At 47.0% G+C, this 12996-nt stretch overlaps 1 protein-coding gene across 3 annotated transcripts in view; it reads left to right on the top strand.

The window, feature by feature from the left end:
- MRAS (muscle RAS oncogene homolog) overlaps nt 1-12996 on the top strand; it is a 60017-nt gene that overhangs the window by 13680 nt on the left and 33341 nt on the right. Inside the window, exon 2 of one of the 3 annotated variants that reach the window (XM_073305034.1) lies at nt 654-851. The exons of 1 other annotated variant lie outside the window; for it this stretch is intronic. The gene's annotated coding sequence lies outside the window, so the exon portion shown is untranslated. The remainder of the gene's footprint in view (nt 1-653; nt 852-12996) is intronic. One more of the 3 variants, XM_073305035.1, reaches the window with a different exon arrangement.

Consider the following 12996-nt stretch of genomic DNA (forward strand, 5'->3'; position numbering starts at 1 on the left):
GACAAGTATATGATGCTGGAGAAGTTATTTTTGTAGTGTATTAAGCTAATTGGACAACCACAACTTGGATTCATGGGGCAAAAGCAGAAGAATTGGATTGTTTAGTGTGAAAGATGCTCCATGGCTATGAGAACGGAGGGATTCTTCAGATGAGATTTATTTATTTTTTGCTTACAGCTTTAAGAAAATCTCTGTGAAGTGATTATGTAAGTGATGCCATTTGGAGCTGTGCTGCTGTTTCTAGACTCCCACATGTTCTGGGTTGAATCTGGAATGTCAGTGCTTTATTCGTAATGCAATAAAGTCTCTTGTGCTCACCTAATTTATATGTGCAAAGTAATTCATGGATTGGAACGGTCTAAACTCACTCGCTGACTGTCAAAACCATAATATCTGCCAAACCACAGATTATAATGAAAGTGTTAACAGATACATATCAAAAGCAGTGAGATGTGGCAAATGATTTGAACAACTCTGCTTGAAGCACACAGTATGGATTTAAGAGGAGCGGTGGTGACTTAGGATTTCTACTCTTGGGGTTTTTTTCTTTTTTTCATAGTGTATCTCTTTACTAAAACTGTAGCCCCTACAAATCAGACCTATCATGAATATTTCTAAAGTGTATTAATCTTCTACTTCTATCGTCTGAAAAGGTCTGGGATTTCCCTCCCAATGCAGAGCGTGACGCAGCTGACAGGGCAGCTGGGCCAGACTGAGCTGCTCGCATCGGGGACCTCCAGCAGCCAGAGCCCCTCCCCTGCCCCCCCCCAGCCTCAGCGCTCTGGGGGGGCACAGCAGCATGTCTGGCAGCGGCTCCACGCGGAGCCAGACACCTTGCTTTAAGCAGCACGGTAAGGGGGCCGGGGAGCTGGAGAAGGGGCATGGGATCCCGGGGGGCAGTCAGGGGACAGGGAACAGGAGGGTTGGATGGGTTAGGTGTTCCCTGGGGGGGGGGGGCTCTCAGGTGGCAGGGGTGTGGAGAGGGGTCGGGGCAGTCAGGGAGCAGAGGGGTTACATGGGTCAGGGGTTCTGGGGGGGCAGTCAGGGGACAGGGAGCAGTTGGATAGGCATGGGAGTCCCGGGGATCTGTCAGGTGTCGGGGGTGTGGATAGGGGTCAGGGCAGTCAGGGGACAGGTAGGGGGTGGGGTCCTAGGGGGAGAGTTAGGGTGGGAGGTTCTTAGGAGGGGCAGTCGGGGACAAGAAGAAGAGAGGCTTAGATAGGGGGTGAGGTCCCAGGGGGCAGTTAGGGGTAGGGGTCCTGGGAGGGAGCAATCGGGGAACAAGGAGCAGGGGGCGTTGGATGGGTTGGGGATTCTGCAGGGGGCAGTCAGGGGGTGGGAAGTGGGAGGGAGTGGCTAGGGGGTGGGGCTACCTCTCCCCCCCACCCCCCTGTGGAGTGTCTTTTTTTTTTTTTTTTTTTTTTTTTTTTGAAAGTTCAAATATGGTAACCCTAATCCCAGAATATGGGGAAACTACCATGTCCTAAAGTCAATATTTGAATTATAGATAGATGGATTCTGCCTAACTTCAAAGCTACTCACCAGTTGTGTGTTTTACAAAGTTTAGGGACAATTCTGCCCCCTGTTCAAACTCTCCCACTGCCCGGCAGCCCAAGGTGTGGGGGAGGAGGGCTGTAAAAGAACTGAGAGTATCACAGCCTAGGAATCTGCACTGCGGGACAGAAGCTAAGATATACCTCTCAGCCACACCACAGGTCACAACCTCCTCAATACCCACCATCTCAGTGCTCTTACGAGCAGCAGCGTAAGAGGACCAGGGCTCAAAAGCGGAAGCAGTCCACACCTGAATCCACAACCTATCAGACTGCCTCTTCTAAGCACTCTTGACAGGTTGATCGAGGGCCTGAACAATTACATCTTGCAACATCAGCTGCCATCTACACACCTGTCATGTCCCTTCAGCAGTCAACTGACCTTCTTTCACAAAAGTTAGAATATCACCTCTGACAGATGGATCCTGGAGATTATTTTGAAGAGTTAAGCCATTCAATTCATGTCCCTCCCCCATTCCAACCCTCCTTCCCCAACTCCCTTCAGGCAAGAGTGAAGGGGGATTTGATAGCAGCCTTCAACTACCTGAAGGGGGGTTCCAAAGAGGATGGAACTAGGCTGTTCTCAGTGGTGGCAGATGACAGGACAAGGAGCAGTGGTCTCAAGTTGCAGTGGGGGAGGTCTGGGTTGGATATTAGGAAACACTATTTCACTAGGAGGGTGGTGAAGCACTGGAATGGGTTACCTAAGGAGGTGGTGGAATCTCCATCCTTAATGGGTTTTAAAGCCCTGGCTGGGATGATTTCGTGGGTGTTGGTCCTGCTTTGAGCAGGTCTCTTCCAACCCTAATATTCTATGATTCGATGATCACCTTGGTTCAGGAGCTTTGTATGCTTGACATAAGCGGCCTTATGCAGCCCTTCCTTGTAGCCCCTGGTGTAGGGGGAGGGAAGAGAGCAGCATTACATATAGTGCTACAGGAAATCTAGGCAGCTCTGCAGCCGGTAGGCAGCCCTGGGAAGTTTAAACAAAGTAGAGAGTGAGGAGAATGCAGAACAAGTCAGTGGGATTGTACAAAAAGGGATAGGGTGAAAAATTCTTTGTGTGTGTGGTGTAAGTGCTTCTACCCACAATCTCCCTTTAAGATAGACAGCAGCATTCACTGTGGCTAGAAAGTATGTGGTGTTGAATCAGCCTTAGAGAAGATGTGTACCAACAGGTTGAAGGTTTTGGAACTAGTTTCGCAATCGCCCTCCCCCACCACCCAAAAAATCCAACTGCCTCACAAAAGCTTAGACTCCACATGGTTCACCCATCTCTAATATGCACTCCTCATCCAAGGGGGAAGTGAGCACTGTGCTGTGCAACTGCTGTTAACTCTGCGCCTGTGAAAGAGTGCAAAATCGCTGTGAAAATGGCCCGTGTCACTCCCTAAGCTGTACAGCAGTGATTCTGCAGAGGTGTAAAAGGCAGTTCAGTTCAGTTAGATACTTTGAGTATGTGGAGCAGGAGTGCAAAGTCAAATGCACCATTAAGATGCAAGGGGAGGGCATTTGGGGTAAAACAGGCTTGTGTCCTTACTGTGACTCTTTATCCTGTGTTGTGAAACCTGCCCAAAGTGGACACAGATCCCAGTCAAGTCCCTCCTGAGCACTACACAATATCTGTGAGACCACACAACAGAGGGCCACTGAGGAGCTGAACGATGATAGGTAAACAGTGCAGTCCAAGTCAAATCCAGCAGGTCCTGCCACAGGTCACTTTGGTAGGAACATCTCTCCAGCTGGGGATGTAGCCAGGGGAAAAGGAAGGCCGGGTCAGGGGGTGTTGACAGCCCATCCTGGGAAGGTATCTATTGTTCTGGATAATAAACATGCAATTTAAATATTTTTGTAAAACAAGGTGCGTTTATCCACTCCTCACTGGGATCTGTGAATTCTGCACCCCCAACAGCTCAGTCACCTCTGTCTGTGCTCTTCAACTCCCTGAAGAGCTGGCTAACACCAGTTAAGTTCTTCCACACACATCCTTTGCAACCTTGGCTGTTGCCCTCTTATGAGTCAGTCACTGGCTTGATTCTGTCGCTGCTGGTTGCACCCTGTTGACTGCAAAAAGCTGGTTTGGATTTACACCCTCCCTGGCTATAATTCGACCAGTCTGCCCCAGATTCACACCTCGGTCGCGGGACAGCCGCAGAGGAAAGGCCAATGGAGGCAAAAGCTTTGATGTTCTGCATGGCACTGCAAAAGACTGAGGGTTAAATCCTGGCTCCATTGATGTTAATAGCAAAACTGCCATTGATGTGAGTGGGGCTAGGATTTAATCTACAGCCTTTAGCATACACTTACATATAACAAAGTCTCTGTGGTATTTGGGAATTATATAAATGTAAAATGGGGGAGACTGGAAGGTCCGCATGACAAGTACACCCTCAGCTGCACGTAGGCAGTTGGCATGCACCTTTGGTTGCTAGCTACTGTTATTCAGAATGGCATGGGTGCCATTTTCAGGTACTGACCTGGCACTTTTGGCCTCCAAAGGCTTTCGCTCGCAATGAAACCTCAGAAGGGCTAAAATGATCCTGGTTTGGGGTTTTGCTCAGTTTTTGAGATCTGTGTTGAGTCATTCAATGTCTAACAAGAAAAAGGCTCATTTTGCTAGCCCTAGTGATGCTTATCGCTTCATGCAACTGGAGGGCCTGATTTTGAAGTCCAATGGAAAGACTCCCATTGACTTAATTTAGTTTTCGATCAGGGCCTAAAGGAGCAAATACCTCTGCATTTTGTCAAGGTCTGCTGTCTTGTGAGGTGAATGGACTCTTGTCTCTTCACGTACGCCTTAGGTGGGGGAAGGGGGAGCTGAAGTGGAGACCAGGGATATGGGGTAATATACAGTACCTGCACTTCTGGCAGGAAAAAGCATATTTATGCAAAGGAACACCTGTCGGATGTATATGGGCAGAGTCTGTCACTAGGACCCATCTGAAACACCACTCCCTGCTCCATCTCCTTCCTCCTCCACCCCTTCCATGGGAAATTAGAACTCCAGCACCTACGGTATTCCTTGCAAGACCTTCTCATCCCCTCTTCATCTCCATCTAAGATACTCACTCTCCCCGCAGCTGTTAAACCCTTTCACCTCATCTTCCAGATGTGCAGGTTATCGAGGTTTGCCTCAGATCCGCATCTGTCTGCATAGGTGTCCACTATCCTAGAGCCATCGCGGGCCTGGCCACTGCTTCCTGCAGCTCCCATTGGCCAGGAACAGCGTACCGCGGCCACTGGGAGCTGCGAGCAACCGTACCTGTAGATGCTCAGGTAAACAAAGCGTCTTGCGGCCTGCCAGGGGTTCATCCTGAACAAGCCGCGAACCAAGTTTGGGAACCCCTGCTTTAGAGTCTCCTGGATTTATTTAGAAGACTAAATGAAGTAACCAACAGTGGTGGATTTCAGGGGGTTTATTGGCACGTCAGTGAGCTCCGATGTGTAAGCGGGAAGTTGCCCATTTCCAGGGATTGTACTTAACAGGAAGGGCAGTCATTGGAATTCCAAGGCATTTCCTCCTGTGCAGATTTGTTCTTTCTATTATCTCTGTATGGGCAGGGCCAGCGAACATCTCAGATATCTGATTTCTTTCTACAGCATGTTTAGTTCAGCTTCAGTATTTCCATGATAACATAATACAGGCATCTCTGGCTTCAGTGGTAAAGAATTTAAGAGCAAAACAGGGCTTTCTGTCATCCCTTTACAGCTCTAATAAGGCTTTTGATCAGAAATAAATTAGTGAGGGAAGGGATTTTCCATGTTTTAGCTAAATGCACAAGGAGTGAGGGGAATTAAGGGTAAGAGAGAGAGCCATTTTCCTCAAACCCTTGTCTGCTGTAATGTGCAAGGAATTTTTCCTTTCATCTCTGATGCAGAGTTCAGAACAACTTCCAGTAGAAACAATCCCAAATAAGAAATCATTTAGTTATAACAAAGACCAAGTTTATGCCGAGACAGTGCGTGTTTAGCTTTTGGTTTAGCCCTCCAGTGCCACCAGCTACATTTCTAGAAAGCTGCTGGCTTTTTTTTTTTAATTATAAAGATGAGCCAAAGTTGTGACTTAGTTGCCTAAAAATGTGGGCCTGTTTTGTCCCCAATATCTGGAAAGGTCTGCCTAGACTCAGATTTCCTTTTGCATTTTGAGAAGAACTACAGCTCAAAGAGAAAAGTGCTGAAGATGAAAGACGCTGTGCTTGAGGGAAGAGTAATATCAGTTGACGCTTGTCAGTAAGGTGACTGATACTTGCTGCTCTGCATTGGACATGTGCCAGAAGACACCCTCTTTTAAGTAAATGTATCTGAGCATTCAGATCCAGTTTGGCCAAGAGAGATGCAGCCATTTGTTACAGCTCAGTGCTGCAGGAGGGGCTCCAGCTGCCTGTTGTCACTTAAGAATTTGCAGTGGAAAGAGGGGAGACAGAGAGAGAAACGCCTACTCGAGTAATTTTCAGTGACGTGGGGGGGGGGGTTTATTCAGGCTATAATTTTGTGTTTCCTGAAATAACTACTAAGTGCTCATCAAGCAGCAGCTGCCTTTTGTGTGAATCTCAAGTGCATTACACCCCTGGTGAGTCTTCTCTTACAGTAAATCTGAGAGGTGTTGTGATCTTTTGTTCAACCTGAGGTAGAAAGGTCTCACTGGCACAGAAAGTGAGTGGGGTTCTGTCTCCTGGAGCCAGGGCATAAAACTCTCAGCCCTATATGAGGACATGAAAGGGCAGGCCACTTCCTCAGGGAGCGATAGGCCTAGGAGCTGTGGTTCCACCCAAACAATTGTGTTTTGAATTCAGCTCAAGGTTTTAAATCTGTTCTACTGAAGACCTTTATTGATGGGAGATAATTTTACTTTTAAAGCCTGATTGGCTCCTGTTGGGGGAGACCTTTAAATTAATAAAAGCCATGAGAGGTACATCCAGATTCTGCTTTGGTCCCTGCTCCAAAAGGAAATGCCTGCAGTTCACATGCCTGATCTTGCCAGGAACTGAGCTCCATCAAGTCCCATGGAAGCCAATGGGAGTTAAGGGCATTCAGTGCCTGACAGGATATTCTCAATGAGAAATCTACAAGCCTTAATCTTCACTCTGATGCTGAAGGCCTTCAGCAGCTCTACTTCTGGAGGAGGTCTGATATCAGCTGCCTGCACCAGTAATCACTTCTAACACCTCTTTCAGCATTTTTAGCATTGAAGGGCTCCACCTTTTCCTCTATATCTGTGTGTGAATCTTTGTTGGGGCACTGGTTGAGCAGCAAACCCAAAGTAAAAGTGAAACCCAGTTCTCAGAGCCATCTGTTAACTGCCCTAATTTTGTAACTACCTGTTGGTAGTTACTTCACATGTATCTGAAGAGGCAAACAGACCCACAAGATTTAAACTGACAAAAAGTTAGTTCTTGGAGTCTGCCTAATCTTGACTGGCCTAACTCTCACAACATTGCTTCTCCTGTGCTCTGTAGTCTACACTGGCTCCCAGTTCCTTTTTGGGTATGATTCAAAGTGTTGGTTGCGATCTATAAAGACCCAAATAGTTGAGTCGCTGGTTGTCCTCTCCTCATATGTCAGGCGGTGACTGCTACATCTGGTGAAAATAATCTCAAGTGCTTCAGCTAACAGCATAGAACAGGAGGTGATGTGCCGGTGCAAAGGCATCCCAAATTTTGGAATTTACTTTCTCCTCGATCCAACACAGCCAGAGTTCTGGCCTTTGGGACGTGCTGCGAAGCTTGCCCGTTAGAGTTCTGTGAAGTGTTTCGTTAAGCAGTTGGTGTGGGTGAGCTGTGGGCAGGGGAAGAGTTATTAGTCATGGTGTCTGGAGGAGTTGGCAGGGCTTTGCTGTTTATATTGGTCCAATTTGGAGCTGGGGAGGAATGTCTGTTTATTGAAATTGTGCACCAAGAGCATGTGACAACAGCTTTCTACAAATCAAAGTAAGTCAATAGTAAATAAATTCCTTGGCCACAGGCAGCTCAATCTCAATTCCTATAAAAACACAAAGAGATTTACCGATAGCATCCAGCTATAAGCCCAACTCAAACACCCTGCTGCTGCTGCGCTGCTCAAGCAATGAGTTCCCTGCTGTGGGTGTCATTTCAGCGAGAAGCTGAAGGAAGGAAGTGAGCTGGTTGGACACCATGGAGACCAGCTGCAGGTTTCCCAAGGTTTCATAACTTGATTAAGCAATTCCGACATTGCATGTTGCCATGGATACTGTAAATTCATTGTCATGCAGAGCTTCTCTGTCCTAAGTCTGGATCTTTAATTGCTGTAACTTTAACAGCAAGACAAGGGGCTTGGTTTTGACCTTGACTTGAGATGCCAACTCTGAAACCAGAATCCGAGCTAAGGTATACAAGTGTTATTGAAGTTAACACAGCAAGTATCTGGACTAAATTCTCAGTTAGTGTAAACAGCAGTAGCTCTGTTGAACTCTGTAGCACCATGAGTTAAACCAGCTCAGGTTGTGAGCCACTTGTGCAGAGCAGCAGGTTTCACAATAATAACAGGAGTTGTACAATGTGTGTCTGACTTGTAGCATTGTCCCATGAGGGTTCGGTGACAAGCTGTCGGAGCGTGTCGGTTTAATCGTCTCTCTCCTTTTGTTTGTTTTTTTTTCTCTTTCAGCTTATGTATGACAGAGATTTTCTTCTGTGCTTAGGGCTTGTCTTCACATGCACTGGTGCAGCTTTAGTGAAGATGCTACTACACCAATGGGAGAGCTTCTCCCCTTGGCATAGTTAATCCACCTCCCCAACAAAAAGAAACTATGGTAGATAAACTGAGTTCCGTGCAGTTCCTTTTGCACGTATGTCTCAAGTAAGTCCTTAACCTGAGGTGCTTGTTGTGTTTGGACCTCAAAGACTCCATGGCACTGTTTATAAGCCAATTCTTTCTGTTCTTCATGCTGGTAGTGGCTGCCTTTCTGAGGTGGCATATTCATAGAAGGCAATATAGATCAACATTCCTGCATTGACTTAAACAGAGGTAGGCTGATTTACACCAGCTGGGGATCTGGCTTATTTGTAAAGTGCTTTTGGATCCCTTAGAATAAATGACTGTATTATAAGATAGTAAACTGAGTAGTGATAATCACATGCTGCTTTGAATTCAGACAGTAAAAAAAAGAATTCTCTGTCACACCAACTGCAGATTCTTTCTTCCTTGCAGTACCTCATATCTCCCCCTTCCTTCCCAGACTGTGCACTTTACGAAACACAAGTGAGTAAGTCACCCTGAATGTCGTGTATTTGACTGTAGTAACATGATCTGCTAATGTTCAACTTCTGTGCACCAGGGTGCACTTTCCAATGGGTATCAAGCTTTCTGGTTTAGGGTTTGATCTACTTGACTTTGTAGATGGTAAACTCTTCAGGACGGTACTGTAATTTTTGTTGTGTTTGAACATTGCTTAGCACAATGAGCCCTGATCCTGGCTTGATGCTCACCTTACAAATTAATAATAGTCTTGAGCATTGTTGAGTACAGAGTGTATATTTAATTCTCTCAGGCAGGCAGCTTGGGAGTTGGGGCAGTTTTAAGCACTGCAGCTGTTGCTCATTCTGCAGCTGAGCGAAGAATCAAGATGCTTCCATGCAGCTGTGACGTCTGCAAAGCCCTTGTTTAAGTGACCACATGTAGACGTTTGCTCTGAAACGACCCACAAAGAGTTTTGTTAGCCATGATGGTTGTGATCCTAGTGGAAGGGGTGTGCTATGACAGGAGCAGGCAAATTTTTTGACCCGAGGGCCACATCTGGCTATGGAAATTGTATGGCGGGCCATGAATGCTCATGAAATTGGGGATTGGAGTGTGAGAGAGAGTGAGGGCTCTGGCTGGGAGGGGTGTGGGCTCTGGGGTGGGGCCAGAAATGAGGAGTTCAGGGTGCAGGAGGAGGCTCCAGACTGAGGCAGGAGGTTGGGGTGTGGGGGAGGGGGAGTTCTGGGTGGGGGTGCAGGATGAGGGGTTGGGGGTGCAGGAGGGTACTCCGGGCTGGGACCGAGGGGTTTGGAGGGTGGGAGGGGAATCAGGGCAGGGGGTTGGGGGTGCAGGCTCCAGGTGGCGCTTACCTCAAGCAGCTCCCGGAAGCAGCAGCATGTCTCCCCCCCAGCTCCTACGCAGAGGTGCAGCCAGGCAGGTCTGCATGCTGCCCCATCCACAGGCGCCACCCCTGCAGCTCCCATTAGCCACAGTTCCCGGCCAATGGGAGCTGCAGAGGCAGCACACAGAGCCCCCTGGCTGCCCCTACATGTAGAAGCCGGAGGGGGGAACACGCTGCTGCTTCCGGGAACCGTGCTGAGCCACAGCATGTGCAGAGCAGGACAAGCCCCGGATCCTGCTCCCTGGCTAGAGCACCGGAGCAGGGCAAGCCCTGGACCCTGCTCACCAGCAGGAACTTGAGGTCTGGATTAAAACGTCTGAAGGGCCAGATGCAGCCCCTGGGCTGTAGTTTGTCCACCCCGTGCCATGAGGAACATTCTGTGCAAGTGACATGTAAGGCTTGAGCTCAGACTTTTAACGGAAGGCGTGCTTATTTGGAAGCTGGGCTTTTCTATTGCATGTCTGTGTACACTGTAGGAAAATCAATAGAAATATTTAAGTAATTCTGCTGCCTTTTAGGTCCATTTTCATCCACAGTGGGCTGATATGATTTAAAAGATTTCTGTTGTTGGTTGTTCGCTCTGAACAAACTAATTTAATGTCTGAATTTTCAATTCAATTTTCTGCCACTTCTCTGTAAGGGGGATGGAGGTAGTGTAATTTACAAGCTGGTGTTGCCCCTCCCCCGAGATGTGGCTCAAGCCTTCTCTGTCTTGCTTGCTGTTTGTAGTGGCTTCTCCCCTGATCCTGGGTTGTTTTTTGTGATGCCTGGTGACTCCTCCCTGTGCCTATGCACACGGAGTGTTTTCTCGTGGGAAAGTGAATAATGCTGCTAACTAGCAAGGAGGATAAAATCCAGAACATGCAAAACAATAAAGTACACAGCACAAACTCCTGCAAAAGAAATGACACACCCCAATATGACAAGGAGGGGGGAGGACTTTATTGGGTGTAGGAAAATAGGATCTGGGGAGGGAAAGGGTTAAGGGTAACTTTTTTTTTATAAATTTATAGACCTCAACAATTTTCTACCTCCTAACACTCTCAACTCTTCCCAACCCCCAGCTTCTTCCCTGGCAAATGACATACTGGGGATGAGGGCTGCAGCGCTGTGAACATTGGCCAGCTTAAGTCTCCACTCAGTATCTTCATCCCTGGATGGAGCAGGGTGCTCTCCGGGCTCCCTAGTCTGCGGTCCTGTGGAGGTTTCAGCTGGCTCTCAGTAGCTAGTGATGGTTGGAGCTTTGCTATTCCGGACGCCCGTCTGTGCAGGGTTGGAATTGCCTGACCCGTCCACTGGATCCTATTGTAGTGCAAAGACTCTCTTTGACCTGCAACAGAGTTAATCAGAAACTCCCTGAGCTGTTCTGCTTCTGTCTGAGCTCCCAAACTCAAAGCTCAAAACTAGCCTCTGCCTCCAAGTCAGGCCATCCCCTGTCACTGAGCAGCTGGGCAGCCCTGGCTCATCACTGGCCAAGCAAACTCTTGTTCATCTCACCCCATGCAGAAGCCTCCCTGTTGGCCTCAGCAGGAGTTTCTAGTCTATTCTGTGCCCGCCGCTGACTCAGTGCATGCTGGGAAATGGTGTCTGAGGGCTCTGGTAGCCATTATTGCTGTAGTCCCTTGGGTAGGACCCCTCTGAGGCTCAGTCCACAATTCCAGGAGTTGGCCAACTCCAGTTGGGGGATTACACTATTCAATATTGCCAGTTTCTCACTAGTTCTTCTAATGTGCACAAGGGCTATAGTTGAAATTTACACACTGGACTATTTATTAACATTGTACTTTCAAAAATATTTCATGGGGGTTAAGATTGGGATTTCTGAGGAAAATATTGAAGGGCTTAGTACTGAAAAGCCACTGAAAATATAACTCTTATGTCTACTGAGAAATAACTTGTGGTTTATGGTGAGGTCAGCAAGTTGCATGTGTTCATTCTCACTTGTGGCCTGCCTGCTACCAGATGAATGACAGCTTGGCTTTCAAACAGCTTGTCCAGAAACATTTAAGAGGACTAATATCTCCATGTATTGTGAAGCACCTGGAAAAGAGGTGAAATCCTGGCGCCGTTGAAGTCAATGGGAGTTTTGCCATTTACTTGAGTGGGGCCTGGTTTTCACCCAAGGTCTTCGCCCGTTGGGGTGTACAAGGAAAGGGTTTAGATGGCTTTTATGGGATTGCACTGGGTACAAAGGAAAGGAGGATTTGACCTGCAATATGCAAAAGCAAGCAGTTGCCTCAAAACCTTCAGCCAATCACATCACTCGTATGTGATGAGCTTGTGGTTAAGGCACTGGACCGAGATCCAGGAGATAAGGGTTCATTTTGCTGACTCTGACAAAGACTCTGTGTGTGCACACGCGCGCTCCTTAGGCAAGTCACTTAATCTTTTTATAGCTCAGATTCGCATCTGTAAATTGGGGATAACACTGCCTTACCTTGCAGGAATGTTGTGAAGATAAATTCAGTAAGTTATCTGAGCATGTCACACAAACTTTGTGATGGATACCATATAAATACCTACATTACTCCCTTTTCCCCCCCAATTCAGATGTTGCTGCTTGTTATAATGGACTGTCCAGTTATTATGGAGGAGTTTCTGCAATGACATTCTGAAAGTAGGGATGTTTCTCTAAATATCTAATTACCTATGACTGTTCATTAATACTGGCAGGTGTCCCCAGGTTTTCTCGTCTCAGCTCTGGTGAGACAGAACCACTTCTCGTTTTATCTTGCAATCCGTGTAGTCTCAGTGTCCCATTCCTATGGCAACAACACTGTAATATTTCTCCTCCTCTTATACTTGATGGCTTTCTCTTGAAAGAAAACAGTGAATCCAATTCTAGGAGTATGAGAGATTCCTAGTGTGTGATTCTGATGGAAGTTCAAGGAATTCAGCTCCTTACAAAACCTGGATCTGAATTTGTGTAACCTGAATTTATTCCCTCATTTACAGAAGTACTACAGGCTCAAGTCGTTCTCTATGGTGTATATTGTATGAAAAAAATCCCCATTTGGAAAATCTCATCTCAGCACTTAGCAGTGACCGTAATTGGGAATGAAATATCCAAACTTGTATTCTACTTCTCATCGGTTCAGTCGTTGTGTGATGATCAGAGAAGAGTAATGAGAACTGGATTCTGGAAAGCATTGGTTTATGTTCCCTCATGTCCAAAAAAAAAAAATAAAAAAAAAACCACCCCACACATGTCACAGCACAGTGGATCTTTTTGGTTGCATTGTTATGCTTTCTAGGCATGTAATTGCTGCTACATTTTGATTACAACTCTGAGGTCAGTATCCTACGTTCTGGAACAGTGGTTTTCAAACTTTTTTTTCTGGGGACCCA

This window comes from Lepidochelys kempii, chromosome 11, assembly GCF_965140265.1.
Source record: "Lepidochelys kempii isolate rLepKem1 chromosome 11, rLepKem1.hap2, whole genome shotgun sequence".
Taxonomy (NCBI): domain Eukaryota; kingdom Metazoa; phylum Chordata; order Testudines; family Cheloniidae; genus Lepidochelys; species Lepidochelys kempii.